This window comes from Zootoca vivipara, chromosome 2 (genome assembly GCF_965207765.1).
Source record: "Zootoca vivipara chromosome 2, rZooViv2.hap1.1, whole genome shotgun sequence".
Taxonomy (NCBI): Eukaryota; Metazoa; Chordata; class Lepidosauria; order Squamata; family Lacertidae; genus Zootoca; species Zootoca vivipara.
Window position 1 is genome coordinate 102138971 of NC_142584.1, and position 14194 is coordinate 102153164.

The 14194-nt window shown below is 45.3% G+C and overlaps 1 protein-coding gene across 1 annotated transcript in view; it reads left to right on the forward strand.

Moving 5' to 3' along the window:
- Window positions 1–1880: 1880 nt before the first annotated feature.
- The window catches only part of LOC118080066 (monoacylglycerol lipase ABHD6-like), a 31726-nt gene continuing 19412 nt past the window's right edge, over window positions 1881–14194 (forward strand). The window contains exon 1 of the mRNA XM_088662633.1: window positions 1881–9383. The gene's annotated coding sequence lies outside the window, so the exon portion shown is untranslated. The remainder of the gene's footprint in view (window positions 9384–14194) is intronic.

Below are 14194 nucleotides of genomic sequence, written 5' to 3' on the forward strand. Positions count from 1 at the left end.
ATTTAGATCGCCCAACCCGACTTTCTCCGTGAGGGGTAGAAAGGCTTAGGGTTTAATCTTCCCATTGTTTGAATTGCTTTCGTACCACCTGTACCCATTGCTTTTTTTAGTGTTTTTTTAAAAAAATTGGTAAGTGCTTGTTGTATCTTTGTGAATCGTTTCGCAGAACACATTGACTGAATTTGTATGAAGAAAAAATGGCTACTGTAAATGCTGAACTTTAAACCCGATTCAAATCTACACTCTGGGGGCCCTCCAGCTGCATGGTTGGGGGGTTTTTTTGGGGGGGTGTTAGATGTATTCTGCTAAATGTCATTTAAACAGTAATGGACCATTAGAGGTGAATTTATACTAGACTGTCCGCTCACCATTCCACTTTATTTGTTGTTCTGCAATGCTTCCCCAATGTTACCATATTATTGCCATCTGGAGAAGCACTCTTGTGCAACCTAAGTGGGACAAAGAAGTGGTTGAAGAAGCTGCAGGATTTCAGCAGGAAGGTATAGAGCAGGGGTCAGCAAACTTTTTCCGCAGGGGGCCGGTCCACTGTCTCTCAGACCTTGTAGGGTGCCGGACTATATTTTGGAGGGGGGAAAATGAACAAATTCCTATGCCCCACAAATAACCCAGAGATGCATTTTAAATAAAAGGACACATTCTACTCATGTAAAAACACCAGGCAGGCCCCACAAATAACCCAGAGATGTATTTTAAATAAAAGGACACGTTCTACTCATATAAAAACATGTTGATTCCCAGACCAACCGGGGGCTGGATTTAGAAGGCGATTGGGCTGCATCCGGCACCTAGTTTGGGGACCCCTGGCATAGAGCATGCACCAATTGGAAATGAAGCGCCTGAAAGCAGGTTCACATATAACCCCCTCCCCCGGAGCACAAATCATCATGAATGCATGATAAAAAAGGACGTCTAGGGGTGTCCTTGGCCAGAAAGTTCACTGGGTGACCTTGGGCCAGTCATTCCCCCCCCCCACCTCGCAGGCTTGTTGAGCAGAAAACGTGGGAGGAAGATATCTGCAATTTGGAGCTCCTTTGGGAGAAAACGTGGGATTCAAATAAAGAAAGCAGACACAGAGGAACTGCACCTTCACAGCTAGTTTTTCCGCCCGCCCCCCGCTTTTGCTATTCTACTCTACTACTGTAGAATGAATAAGAAAGTCTTCTGACTGATCCCGTCAATTTTCGAAACAGAAAACTTCTAAAGAATGGATTATGTAAAAAGAGTATTTGAAACTGTATTGTAAAAGCAATTCCATGCTAGCAGAAATTGAATGATATTTGTAAAGAAAAAGACTAAAAAAAATTGTTGAATGGACGAGAAAGAAAAGATATAACACAAACCTGTGAAAAATTGATGATATAGTAAAGGGTATGATGAGAAGAAAGAAGGCTGATCGCCTAAGGATTGATGCTTTTGAATTAGGGTGATGGAGGAGACCCTTGAGAGTCCCATGGATTGCAAGAAGATCAAACCTATCCATTCTGAAGGAAATCAGCCCTGAGTGCTCACTGGAAGGACAGATCGTGAAGCTGAGGCTCCAATACTTTGGCCACCTCATGAGAAGAGAAGACTCCCTGGAAAAGACCCTGATGTTGGGAAAGATTGAGGGCACAAGGAGAAGGGGACGACAGAGGACAAGATGGTTGGACAGTGTTCTCGAAGCTACCAACATGAGTCTGACCAAACTGTGGGAGGCAGTGCAAGGCAGGAGTGCCTGGCGTGCTCTGGTCCACGGGGTTGCGAAGAGTCGGACACGACTAAACGACTGAACAACAACAATGATGAGAAGGATTGGAAGTACTAGATATATAAACCTATTAGTATGCTGGGGAGAGTCAGCCAGATGGGCAGGGTACAAATAATAAATTATTATTATTATTATTTGTTTTAACTTTTAATTTCTTTTTCTTTTTTTGTTTTTTTCCTCTTCTTGCGTGTGTAAAAATGTCAGTGTATGTTTTGATTTGTATTTTAAATAACAATTAAAAAAAATAGAATGAAATAAGAAAAGTCCCCCCCCCCCACCGGACATACATTGCCACCGCAGGATCATTCTTCAAGGCTTTTGCAAATCTTGTCCTTCAGCTGGAGCAGAGAAGCTTGCTGAACAGCAGCTGCTGCCTTCTGCTCAGGCCCAAACTACAAATTACATTCCACAACTACTACTACTCCTTCTCCCTTGTAAAATGTTATTAGAGGAGATGCTAGACCTGATAGATAAAGAGGAAGGGGAGAGAGTTCTCCCTCCCTTTCTGTCTGTCTCTGGTTCCTGCTTCTTGCTTCTAGAACAACGTTCAACGTTCAACAACGGAAGCGAGCTGCAAAAGGGTCTGGAAGATTGTGCCTGATGGGGAGGGAGGGGGGAAAAGAGGCTTTTCCATGGGGAAAGGGTCGGGATGAGGCTGGGAGGCTGACAGAGGTTGGGTGGGGATCAGGTAGCTTAGCCTCTCTGACAGCTTTACCTTGCAACAGGCACCAAGGCAACTCAGATCGGCTTGGAAGGGAGTGGAAATAGCTGGATATACAACATAGGAAGCTGCCTTATATGGTGTCTATATAAAAAGTGAAAGGTAAAGGACCTCTGGACGGTTAAGTCCAGTCAAAGGTGGCTATGGGGTTGTGGCGCTCATCTCGCTTTCAGGCTGAGGGAGCCGCCGTTTTTCTGCAGACAGTTTTCCAGGTAATGTGGCCAGCAGGACTAAACCGCTTCTGGTGCAACTGAACACTGTGATGGAAACCAGAGCGCACGGAAACGCCATTTACCTTCCCGCCGCAGCGGTACCAATTTATCTACTTGCACTGGCGTGCTTTCGAACTGCTAGATTGGCAGGAGCTGGGACAGAGCAACAGGAGCTCACCCTGTCGCAGGGATTCAAACAGCCAACCTTCCGATCAGCAAGCCCAAGAGGCTCAGTGGTTTATTGTCTACACCGACTGGCAGCAGCTCTCTGGGATCTCAGATACTTAAATTTGTCTTCAAACCAGAGCAGGGGAATGCCTCAGTGTGTTTGTGTGTGTGTGTGTGTGTGTGTGTGTGTGTGTGTGTGTGTGTGTACACAAGTCCGTAGCTCAGTGGTAGACCATCTGCTGAGCATGTAGAAGGCCCCGGTTCAACCCCTGACCTCTACAGCTTGGGCTCAGAAAGGTAGCTTCCTGCATGGCTCCTTCTCCACAGAATCCCACAACCATCCCCTTAGGATCGTTCTTCCAAGATGGAATGAGGAATGAACCGAAGAGGAAAAGTGGGTGCAGAGCTACAAAACAGAACAGCTTTTCTGGGACGGACATTACGAGTGCATTGAGTGATACCTGACACCCGTGTGTCACACAGCGAAAAAGTGCTTGAGGCCTGTCTTGACTTGCCCTTTCGTAGACTCATGGTCATTACTGTTAATTAATTGGTTGTATTTTTATCTGCAACACCCACTTAAGAATGAAATAAGTAGTATATTACTGCCAGCCAGAGCCTCCTCACCTGTAATTGAGGCCTCTCTTGTGGCTACCACAGAGCAGGTGCAACTGTTCAGCCTCAGTTGGCCAACCTGGTCTTGCTCTCCCACACCATGCCAGCCAAGCAGCAGCCATTTGAGAGATGCTCTGAGGGCAAGTTGAGGCAAAGGGGTTTGCAGCCCTTGGTAGCCAATAAACAACAAGATGTTGTCTCTCTGTCTCCCCATCTGCACTAAGCTGTATTATCCCACTTGTCAGTCAGCCAATGCTTCCCCAGAAAGAACCACAGGATTTGTTAAGGGTGCTGAGAGTTGTTAGGAGACCCCGATTCCCCCACAGTGAGCTGCAGTTCTCAGAGTGGCTTCACAACCAAGCCCTCATCACAGGAAACTCTGGAAACCCCGCGGTCTGGGTGAGCCACCCTACGGACACTGCAAACCCTCCAAGTGTCCCATTTCCCAGGGACAATCCCAGATTTACAGAAGCCATCCCGGTTTCTGATTCAATTCTGGAACGTCCCGCTTTTCCTTCGGGCGTCCCTGTTTTCATCAGAAGGAATGGAGTTATGTGACCTCCAAGCCAAGGCGATAAGTAACTATACAACCTTTAGAAGACATCTGAAGGCAGCCCTGTAAAGGGAAGGTTTTTTAAATGTTTAATGTTCTATTATTATTTTTTATATGTTGGAAGCTGCCCAGTGTGGCAGGGGCAACCCAGTCGGATGAGCAAGGTATTGTTGTTGTTGTTGTTGTTACTGTTACTGTTATTATTTAGGATGTTCCCATTTTCATTGGAGAAATGTTGGCGGGTACAACACTGGCATTGCTCCTGTTTGCCTGGACCTCTTTGCCACCCTGCCCTGCCCCAGCCCCATAGCGCCAAGCAGCGCCTGCCTCTTCTTCTTCTTCTTCTTCTTCTTCTTCTTCTTCTTCTTCTTCTTCTTCTTCTTCTTCTTCTTCTTCTTTGATTTGAAGAGAAGAAGAGTTTGGATTTGATATCCCGCTTTATCACTACTCAAAGGAGTCTCAAAGCGTCCAACATTCTCCTTTCCCTTCCTCCCCCCACAACAAACACTCTGTGAGGTGAGTGGGGCTGAGAGACTTCAGAGAAGCGTGACTAGCCCAAGGTCACCCAGCAGCTGCATGTGGAGGAGTGGAGATGCGAACCCGGTTCCCCAGATTACGAGTCTACCACTCTTAACCACTACACCACACTGGCTTCTTCTTCTTCATCATCATCTGCGATCACTCGTAGCCGAGTAAGATTGTCTTCCATAAACACGGTTTTAACAATGAGTCCGTAAGTGATTGTGGTGGCCAATTCTGGATCCTTCCACAGTGGGGACATAGGTTTCTGCTACAAATAATGGGCCAGTCCGCCAATGTCCGTTTCTTGTTTTTCCAGTCTTCAGTTCGGTTCTTCACATTTCCACGTCAGTTTGTGAAATATGTATTCCCTCCCCCCCCAAAGCCCTCATGATAATCCATCAGCATTTCAGTGCAATATTCTCCCAATATATTCATTTCTGCCTGTAATTCTGCCCAATATACACAACTTGGCAAAGCAATTGTCCCTAATGTGATGCATTTGGATGTGCTACTTTCACCAACTTTTATGCACACTCTACCATGACATAGGTATTTTTCTTTTTGCACACCTTCCTTGGGCTGGAGAACTTGTGCTGCCAAATCCAGAGAAGAGCAAATGTCAAAGGGTGGCTCTGCTTCGGTTTGCGTATTGTTTCGCAAAGTCTGAATTAGGTAGGTTCACCTTTACATGGGGACTGACTTGATTTTCTCCTGCTGCTACTGGCCATTGCTGCTTCCACAGAGCATAGAATTTGAAGGAGAGAGAGGGGGGGGAAGGGTGCAGGGGTGCTATCCTCTTAACTTTTGGTTGGTTTTTAAAAAGTGCTACAATACAAGACTGGCACTGGCAGTGGTCTAAGTCCTTTGTTCTAAAAAGAGGGGTGCAGAACACCTGGAAGGGAGAATGACCTTCTGGAGAGGAGCAGAATCTTTGGAGCCTCTCCAACCTACCCCTGACCAAGATTTGACAGCAATGACTGCCCTCAGAGAATGGGCAAGGAAGCTCTGGTGTGAGCCATCAAGGGCAGGAGATAAGATTTACGAGAGGGAGAGGACTCAGCACTCAGCACTCCACCCCTGCCCTCAGCAGCTGAGGCTCTGTGTCACAATCACCACCCGTTCGGCGTTTTGGGAAAGGTTCCCTGCCCTAGGTGGAAGTCCTACTGGCCCACACACCATGCACCAGAGTGCAGCCTCATGATATTGTGCAAATATCTCCCCGAGTTCTTCTTCTGCTGGTCTTGGGCAGATGAGAAAGTAAAGCCGTTTCAGAATTGGGGGGCAGCGTGTCTCCAATTCCAAAGTTTGAGAAAAGTATAAGCAGAAGACAACTCTCCAGGCAACCACAGAAGACGATCAGGGATTGTGTACGGGTGCCTCCAGATGATCCATATTTTGCGAGAGATATTCAAGTACAGTCGTACCTTGGAAGTCGAATGGAATCTGTTCCAGAAGGCTGTTCGACATCCAAAACATTCGAAAGCCAAAGCACGGCTTCTGATTGGCTGCAGGAAGCTCCTACAGCCAATCGGAAGCCATGGAAGCCCCGTCAGAAGTTCGGCTTCCAAAAAAATACTTCGCAAACTGGAACAGTCACTTCCGGGTTGGCGACGTTCGGGAGCCAAAACGTTTGGGAACTAAGCTGTTTGAAAACCAAGGCACAACTGTAACCATGTTTCTCCAAAAATAAGACACCGTCTTATATATATATTTTCCTTAAAAAAACACACCACGGTGGCTTATTTTCAGGGGATGTCTTTTTTTTAAATTAAGTATGGTACAGTTTAACCTACAAGGTTAAACTGCCTATCACTATGGCTTATTTTTGGGGCATGGCTTATTTTTGGGGTATGGCTTATTTTCGGAGAAACATGGTATATAATAGAACTTCAAGTTTGCACAGTTGAAGTGGATTAAGGCTCTGTGGATTAAGACTGTTGCCCTAGTACAGTAAATTCATTCATTCATTCAAGGTTTTGCATTTTGGAAAGTGACTGTGAAATGTACAGACATATAAATGTCCTGTAACAAATCAGGACTAGTGCAGGATGAATGCTAGTTGTATAATTACTGCCCATAAACAAACCCAAAGGCTCCATAAAAACCAGACTGGACTAAATTTAGTGTAAGAAAATCAGGATGAATGCTGCGGTCCACAGAGAGTTCTTGTTTGACATTGTATTATGTTATACCTTTGGCAAGCTAGGAACGCAAACAAACTCATCTCCCTACCAGAAGCTCGATTGCTGCAGCATTTAATTTGCACTAGATAATATTTTAAATGTTTATCTGTGCAAACGAGATGAATATGCTTGGCTTACCTGGAACCGAATCTTGCTGGTTTGCTCACAGAAAAGTTTGCCAACCAAAATGGCTTAAGGCACATGTAGAAGCTTGGTTTCAACAGGACAGGAGTTTATTTAAGAGAGTTATCTCTCTACTCCTCCCAGATTTAGGGCAAGCTACTTGTGGTTTTAGTAAGTAAATATGCATTTTCTCAAAAACATATCTGCTGGGAGGGATGGGTGACTTCATTTATTTCCATTTCTCTGCGTTTCTCATTCAGTTCTTCACATTTCTTCATCTGTGCAAAGCTGCTTTGAGGGTTTCTCAACCCACCCTATAATCAAGTGGTATATGCATTTTATTAAATAAATAAATAAATAAATATCTGCATTTAAAGAATCGTCATGAAAATTTCTCAGCATTTTAGTGCAAATGTCTCCTTGTTTTGTATATAATGCTGCTGAATATAGGCATTTGGCAAAGCAATTTCCCCTAATATACAGTGGTACCTCGCAAGACGAATGCCCTGCAAGACGAATTTTTCACAAGACGAATGCGTCTTGCGATCTGATGGTGACTCGCAAGATGAATTCGTTTTGCGAAAAATTCATCTTCCGAATCGCTGTTTCCCATAGGAATGCACTGAAATTTAATTAATGTGTTCCTATGGGCAAAATAAAAAATAAAAAATTCAATGCATTCCTATGGTAAACTGTGATTCACAAGACGAATTTTGCGCAAAACGAATTGACTCGCGGAATGAATTAAATTCGTCAACGCGAGGCACCACTGTAATGCAATTTTCGCATGCTATTTTTCAATAATATATACATATTTCTGCACATGTTCACTAGCATATGCATTTGTTCACACATTACCTGGCTGGAGAATGGCACCGCAAATTCATAGTGCAAATTTTGAAGGATTGCCTGGGTCAGGGTAGAGCCATTAAAATAATGAACCTGAATTGTTCCCTGAAGGATCTCCCCAAGGAGTCTTGCCTGGCTCCTTCATTACATATCTTTAGGCACAGGGCAAAAATGTTTCTCTTCAACCATTTGGCTGATTAACATTCTATTCCCTTTTAAATGTAATTGGGGGAGGGGGCTGTTATCGGTTTGTTTGGCTTCTGCATTTTATGTTTTTGATTTTTCATTTTTCTGTTGTGAACTGCCCTGTGATCTTTGGATGAAGGGCGGTATACAAATTTAAACAACAACAACAACAACAACAACAACAACAACAACAACAACACTAATAAATGTCCATTACCTCGAATGAGTCTACTCAGAGGAGGGCAAGTATTGGCTACAACCCTCTCTGTGTTCTAATTCACATATTGTTCCAGAAAATGCCCAGTTACTTGCACCTATCCCAAGGTGTGACAGTGCCCATCAGCTACCCCGTCCTTAGTCTCAGTGTTGTCCTCCCAGCTGACTTCGACAAGGGACGATGGGGACGAAACCAGAATAAGTTGGCTCTACTTGCCATTGGCTCAGGTGCCACATACTGTTGGGTGCCCTGCCTTTTACCCCACCAGCCCCAAAGGGCACCAGCCAACACTGATTGGCCTATCTAGAACCCCAAGGTCTACCAACCAGGTCCAGGTACAAAACAAGCATACTGAATGGCACCAGCCAACACTGATTGGCCTACCTAGAACCCCAAGATCTACCAACCAGGTCCAGGTACAAAACAAGCATACTGAATGGCACCAGCCAACACTGATTGGCCTACCTAGAACCCCAAGATCTACCAGCCAGGTCCAGGTACAAAACAAGCACCTGGTTCGTTCCCCACTATCTCCAGGTAGGGATGGAAGAGACTTCTGGCTGAGTGTTGATGACACTGAACTCGATGGACCCATGATCCCATCCAGCAGAAGGCGGTTTCTTGTGTAACATATTACCTATGCAGCCTACTTCCAGTTCACCCCTGACCTGGAACAACAGAAGCACACGTTAGCTCCACTGTATACAGGGCAGCCCTTCAAATAGTTGAAGATGGCTATCTCGTTGCCTCTTAATTGTCTTTTCTCCGGGCACCTTCAGCCCTTCCTTCTAGGACTTGGCCTCCAGGTTCCTCCTTGCTATTGCTCTTTTCTCTAGGGATCCCCTGATTGGCAAGGGGGGAGAGCCACAACATTCATTCACCCGAGTCTCCTTTGCCTCCAGAGCAGCCAGTCACCTTTTAACTGTCTTCATGCCATGAGGCTGGGCACCTAATTACAGCAGGAGGCTGCCGAGTTAGAGAGGAACAAGCCCAAAGGTTCCAGGGATGTAGCAGTCATGGGCCCTTAAGTGTTTCATCACAGAACCTCTGGCGATTTCAAGGCGGCAGTGCCTGTGTATGTGTGTGGGGTGGGGAATTGTGATGAACCCAGCTGCAGAATGCTCCTTCGGTGTCCAGGAGGCTTTCGATGTGGGAGGAAGGACGTCCTTAAAAGACTCCTCCACCCAGCTTGAAGATGCAGATACCCACAAATGAGGCAGCAGTGAAAAGCGAGAGTGGACACCTGTGCACAACTCCCCGTCCCAGGTAAGACTCCATGGAAGAAACAGGGAATTTGACAGACAGGGCGCAAGTTTGCGAATTGCTGTGCATATCTGTGCAGGTAACTCAAATGTGTGCATGGGGAATGGCAGGCTGAGCAACATCTAAACCAGGCATAGGCAAACTCCGGCCCTCCAGATGTTTGGGACTACAATCCCCATCATCCCTGGCTAACAGGACCAGTGGTCAGGGATGATGGGAATTGTAGTCCCAAACATCTGGAGGGCCGGAGTTTGCCTATGCCTGATCTAAGCAATCTATTGCACACAGTGTTTTAATCTATGCCATGTATTCCTCTAACCCTTTTGGCATTCTGCTAAACACAGAGTGGTATACATAAGGAGGAATGCTAGCATACCTAAGAAGAACTTGTTACTCTTTGTCATGTTTGCCAGTCAGTGATGCTATGATTTCCCTTTCAGTGGAAGTTTTATATTATATCATATATATTTTAATCAGTATATTATATTATATTATTTGTAATTTTGTGTTTTGAACCATGCTGAGATCTACAGATGACAGGCAGTATAAAAATTTTAAAAAGTTTAAAAAATAAAAAAAATTCTTTACTAATATTTAAAAGATTGATAGCCTACTCTTGATTGGTACCAATACCAGGGCAGGAATACAAAATTAAACATATTATTATTATTATTATTATTATTATTATTATTATTATTATTATTATTAACCCATCAGTAGAACAAAAAAAAGCAATTCTAAAAGCATCAGCAAAGGCAATGAAAGAGAACAGAACAAAGAGGGCTAAAAGTCACTTGTGAAGATCAAATTAAATCATTATAATAAACACCTTAGAAGCCTGATTGATCAGGTGTTCAGTGCTCAAATCATAGAATTGTAGAGTGGCAAGGTAACTGAATCAACGAAAAATGTATGATGAAGAGCCAGTGTGGTGTAGGGTTAGAGCACTGGACCTAGGAGAGCAAGGGTCAAGTTTCCACTCAGCCGTGAAGTTCACTGGGTGGCCATGGACTAGTCACTGCCTCTCAGCCCAGCCTACCTCACAGGGTTGTTGTGAGGATAAAAAGGGGAGAAGGCAAACCATGTATGCCACCTTGAGCATCTTGGAGGAAAAGGGGGGGTTAAAACAATAATAAACAAATAACTATGCAAATTAAAATTAGATCCCAAGCTTAACATGAGTCAACAGTGTGACGCAGCAGCAAAAGAAGTTAATGCTATTCTAGGCTGCATCAACAGAAGTCTAGTGTCCAGATCAAGGGAAGTCATAGTCTTGCTCTATTCTGCCTTGGTCAAACCACACCAGTAATGCTGTGTCCAATTCTGGGCTCCACAATTTAAGAAGGATGTTGACAAGCTGGAATGTGTGCAGAGGGGGGCAACCAAGACGATCAAGGGAGGGTCTGGAAACCAAGCCTTATGAGGAATGGTTGAAGGAGCTGGGTATGTTTAGCCTGGAAAAGAGGAGACTGAGAGGAGATATGATAGCCAACTTCAAATATCTTAAGAGCTGTCACATGGAGGAAGGAGCATGCTTGTTTTCTCCTGCTCTGGAGAGTAGGACTTGAACCAATGGCTTCAAGTTACAAAAAGAAGATTCTGATTAAGCATTCGGGGGGGGGGGTCTATTCAGCTGAGCAAACGGGCAGGACCTTTGCCTTATAAACTCAACGATTTGCTTATGGATAAATCTTCAGAAGAGTCCAACTGCATACATATTGATACAAGCCACTCCCAACCTCCACAGCAAGGAGTTCCAGGCACTGCCTGGACTGAGCTGGCAGTAAACCGGACTGTGCAAGCTGGAGTTAACTCTTTATTAGCAACAACATGATCTGCACAAGCTTGGTGGTGTAATGAGCAGAGCAGTTCATCCCCAGTAGGACTTGACCAATGGATCAGTTGCAGAGATGGAAAGTCCCTGCTTCCTCATAGCCGTTTAAGCCCCCTCCTCTCCAGGGCTTTCTCCAAGCAATCAGAGACTGTGCCTGTGTGGAGAGTCTCACTGCTCCACCCGTTTTAGCCCTCTCCTGGTTCTGGGAGACAAGGGGGAAGGGAGTTTGTTGCAGCAAAAAGGGGAGACACCCATGACTTTTCACCAGCCTGACTCATCTTGGCCTCCTTCCTCTCCTGCTTCTGCTTCTGTCTCTGTTTCTGGTTTTTCTCTCTGCCACAGACTCTCCCAGCTCACCAAGCCCCATTACCTCTTCAGCTTCCAACACCTCCTCCTCCCAGTCTGCTCCCTCTTCCCCTTCATTGTAGTCCCACCGCCACTCCCTGGGTTCTGATCCTTCTTCCCTTGGTGTTTCCCCATCTGGTTCCTCTCACTATTCTTCTGCATCCAACCGGTCCATGACAGGCACTTACCTAAGGCCTTTGTTTCCTTATTTGAAACGAAGCACAACAGAGACTGTGGTGTCTTTATGATCTATGGTTTATTTACACATATATACAACCTGAGCCTACGTAGGAGTGGTCCACAACATTCATACCCCAAGAGGTTGTGGCTTCTTCCATAGCTACCATTGTTCTCAAATGCTGCTCTTCACACACACACCCCTCTCTCTCTCCAGCATGCTGCTTCCCAGCTTTGTTGCTTAACTCCTCCCTGCAAGCCCAAGACTCATGGTTTTATCTCCGAAGTCGAAAGGGCCCCACCTCTTTGCTCTCTGCGGCGAGTTCCTTTGATGCATGGTTGTGCTAAACGTCTCATTACCCCACAGGCTACCACCTCCATGGAAATTAGTCATTAGTAAATTAGCACCAGCTTGCCTCATTTAGCCCATGACACGTGCTAATTCCAGAGGGTTTAGACACGTCCAATATGCAGGTCAAATACACACATGGGTCTAGCTATCACCTCACACAGGGTGTGAGGAGTGACTAGCTTTCAACACCTCAAATCTGAATGAAATTCTAGCACCTATAAACCAATTTTTATTCATTTATTTATTGAATTTATATACCGCCCTATACCCGCAGGTTTCAGGGTGGTTCACAGAATAAAATCAGAATAAGGTAAAGGTAAAGGGACCCCTGACCATTAGGTCCAGTCGTGACTGACAATGGGGTTGCGCGTTCATCTCGCATTATTGGCCGAGGGAGCCGGCGTATAGCTTCCAGGTCATGTGGCCAGCATGACAAAGCCGCTTCTGGCAAACTAAAGCAGCACATGGAAATGCCGTTTACCTTCCCGCTGTAGTGGTTCCTATTTATCTACTTGCATTTTGATGGGCTTTCGAACTGCTAGGTTGGCAGGAGCTGGGACCAAGCAACGGGAGCTCACCCCGTCACAGGGATTCGAACCACCGACCTTCTGATCAGCAAGCCCTAGACTCAGAATATAAAACCACAAATACATAATCAAAATAAAAACAACAACCCAATAACTCCCCCCCAAAAAAAACCATTTTTAAAGGGCATAAGATGTCAATCAAATCAACCAAAGGCCTTGTTAAAAGGGAACATTTTTTAAAACAACAACAACAACAACAAGAAGAAGAAGCAGTCAGGAATGGTGGGAGTTGTAGTTCAAGGGCATCTGCCCCCCCTACCTGCTGTACCCCACACAGTCCGCACTGGGGTTTGTAGTCCCCAGGATAAGCAGCCAAAATAATCTTGGGAATAGTTGCTTCTAATCTGCCGGAGGTTCAAATAGGTTTACTTCTGCCTGGGAGGTGATGATGAGAGAAATTATTTCCCTTGGCTCAGGAGCTGCCCAGAACAGTTTCAGCCAGAGCACTACTGCATCTTTCAAGATCTGTTTCAAGATCTTGTGGGGAGCTCTTCAGAGGTTTGGAGCCAGGTTCATCATCAGCACACTCATAACACACAATTGGGTTGCAATTCACCAACACCACCAGAAGCACTTGTCTTAGTCCTAAACAGGCTTTTGGGATGAATCACGAGGAGGACAAGCTGAATCCAGGCAGAAGAGGGTTGATGAGAATAGAGCACAGGTAGGTAGCAATGAAAGAAGACATGGTTTTTCCATCCCCACACTGTATCTGTCACATGCAGCCCTGTTCCTGTTCTGCTGCAGTTCACCTTCCCCACCAACACGTACCTGATTATCTGGCTGCCCGTTGCGGTGAAACTCTGTAACTTATGGAATTTATGTAATTATGAAAACTGCATTGCTGTAACTTTACTCCATCCCATTCCCTCAAATGCAAGGAAAGAGCAATGCAAATGGCGGGCGGGTGGGGGAGATGCAATAAATGACATAATTTTTACCAGACCGGAAGCAGCGATACATATCATATTCATTGGATTGCTTTCTGTTTCTGACATGGGACAAATAAGCAAACACATGCAGATTCTGTTTGTATTGGGATACGACAACATCCCTAAAGGTAGGGAACCTTATTGCCCTTCCCTGAATGTTTTCCATGCATGGAATGTGTATTTGTACTGCAACAATACCTCTGTCTTGCATCGATGGAGGGTGCGTATGTGGCAAGTGTAGAAATTTCTGGTTTTTGTATAGCTGGAATGTAGCCTACTGCACAATGAGTTACACATCTGTTGCTCTGCCTACTGTTTGCCTCTGATCCTGCCCGCCATTGGTATCTGACCCCTCCCAGAGGCTGCCCATGAGGGAATGTAGCTGTCACAGAAAGGCCTATCTCTTGAGGCACCATACAATAAGCCACACTTTTTGATGGGACAACTCGTCAGGCCTTCATTGCAGAATGTACGGCTTGGGTTGGCAGATATGGGGAGAGACCCTTCCTCGTGTATTTGGGTATTCACAGCTTGAACTGGGCCCAGTAGCAAATAGGCAGCCAATTCAGCTCTCTCGGGACAAGTGT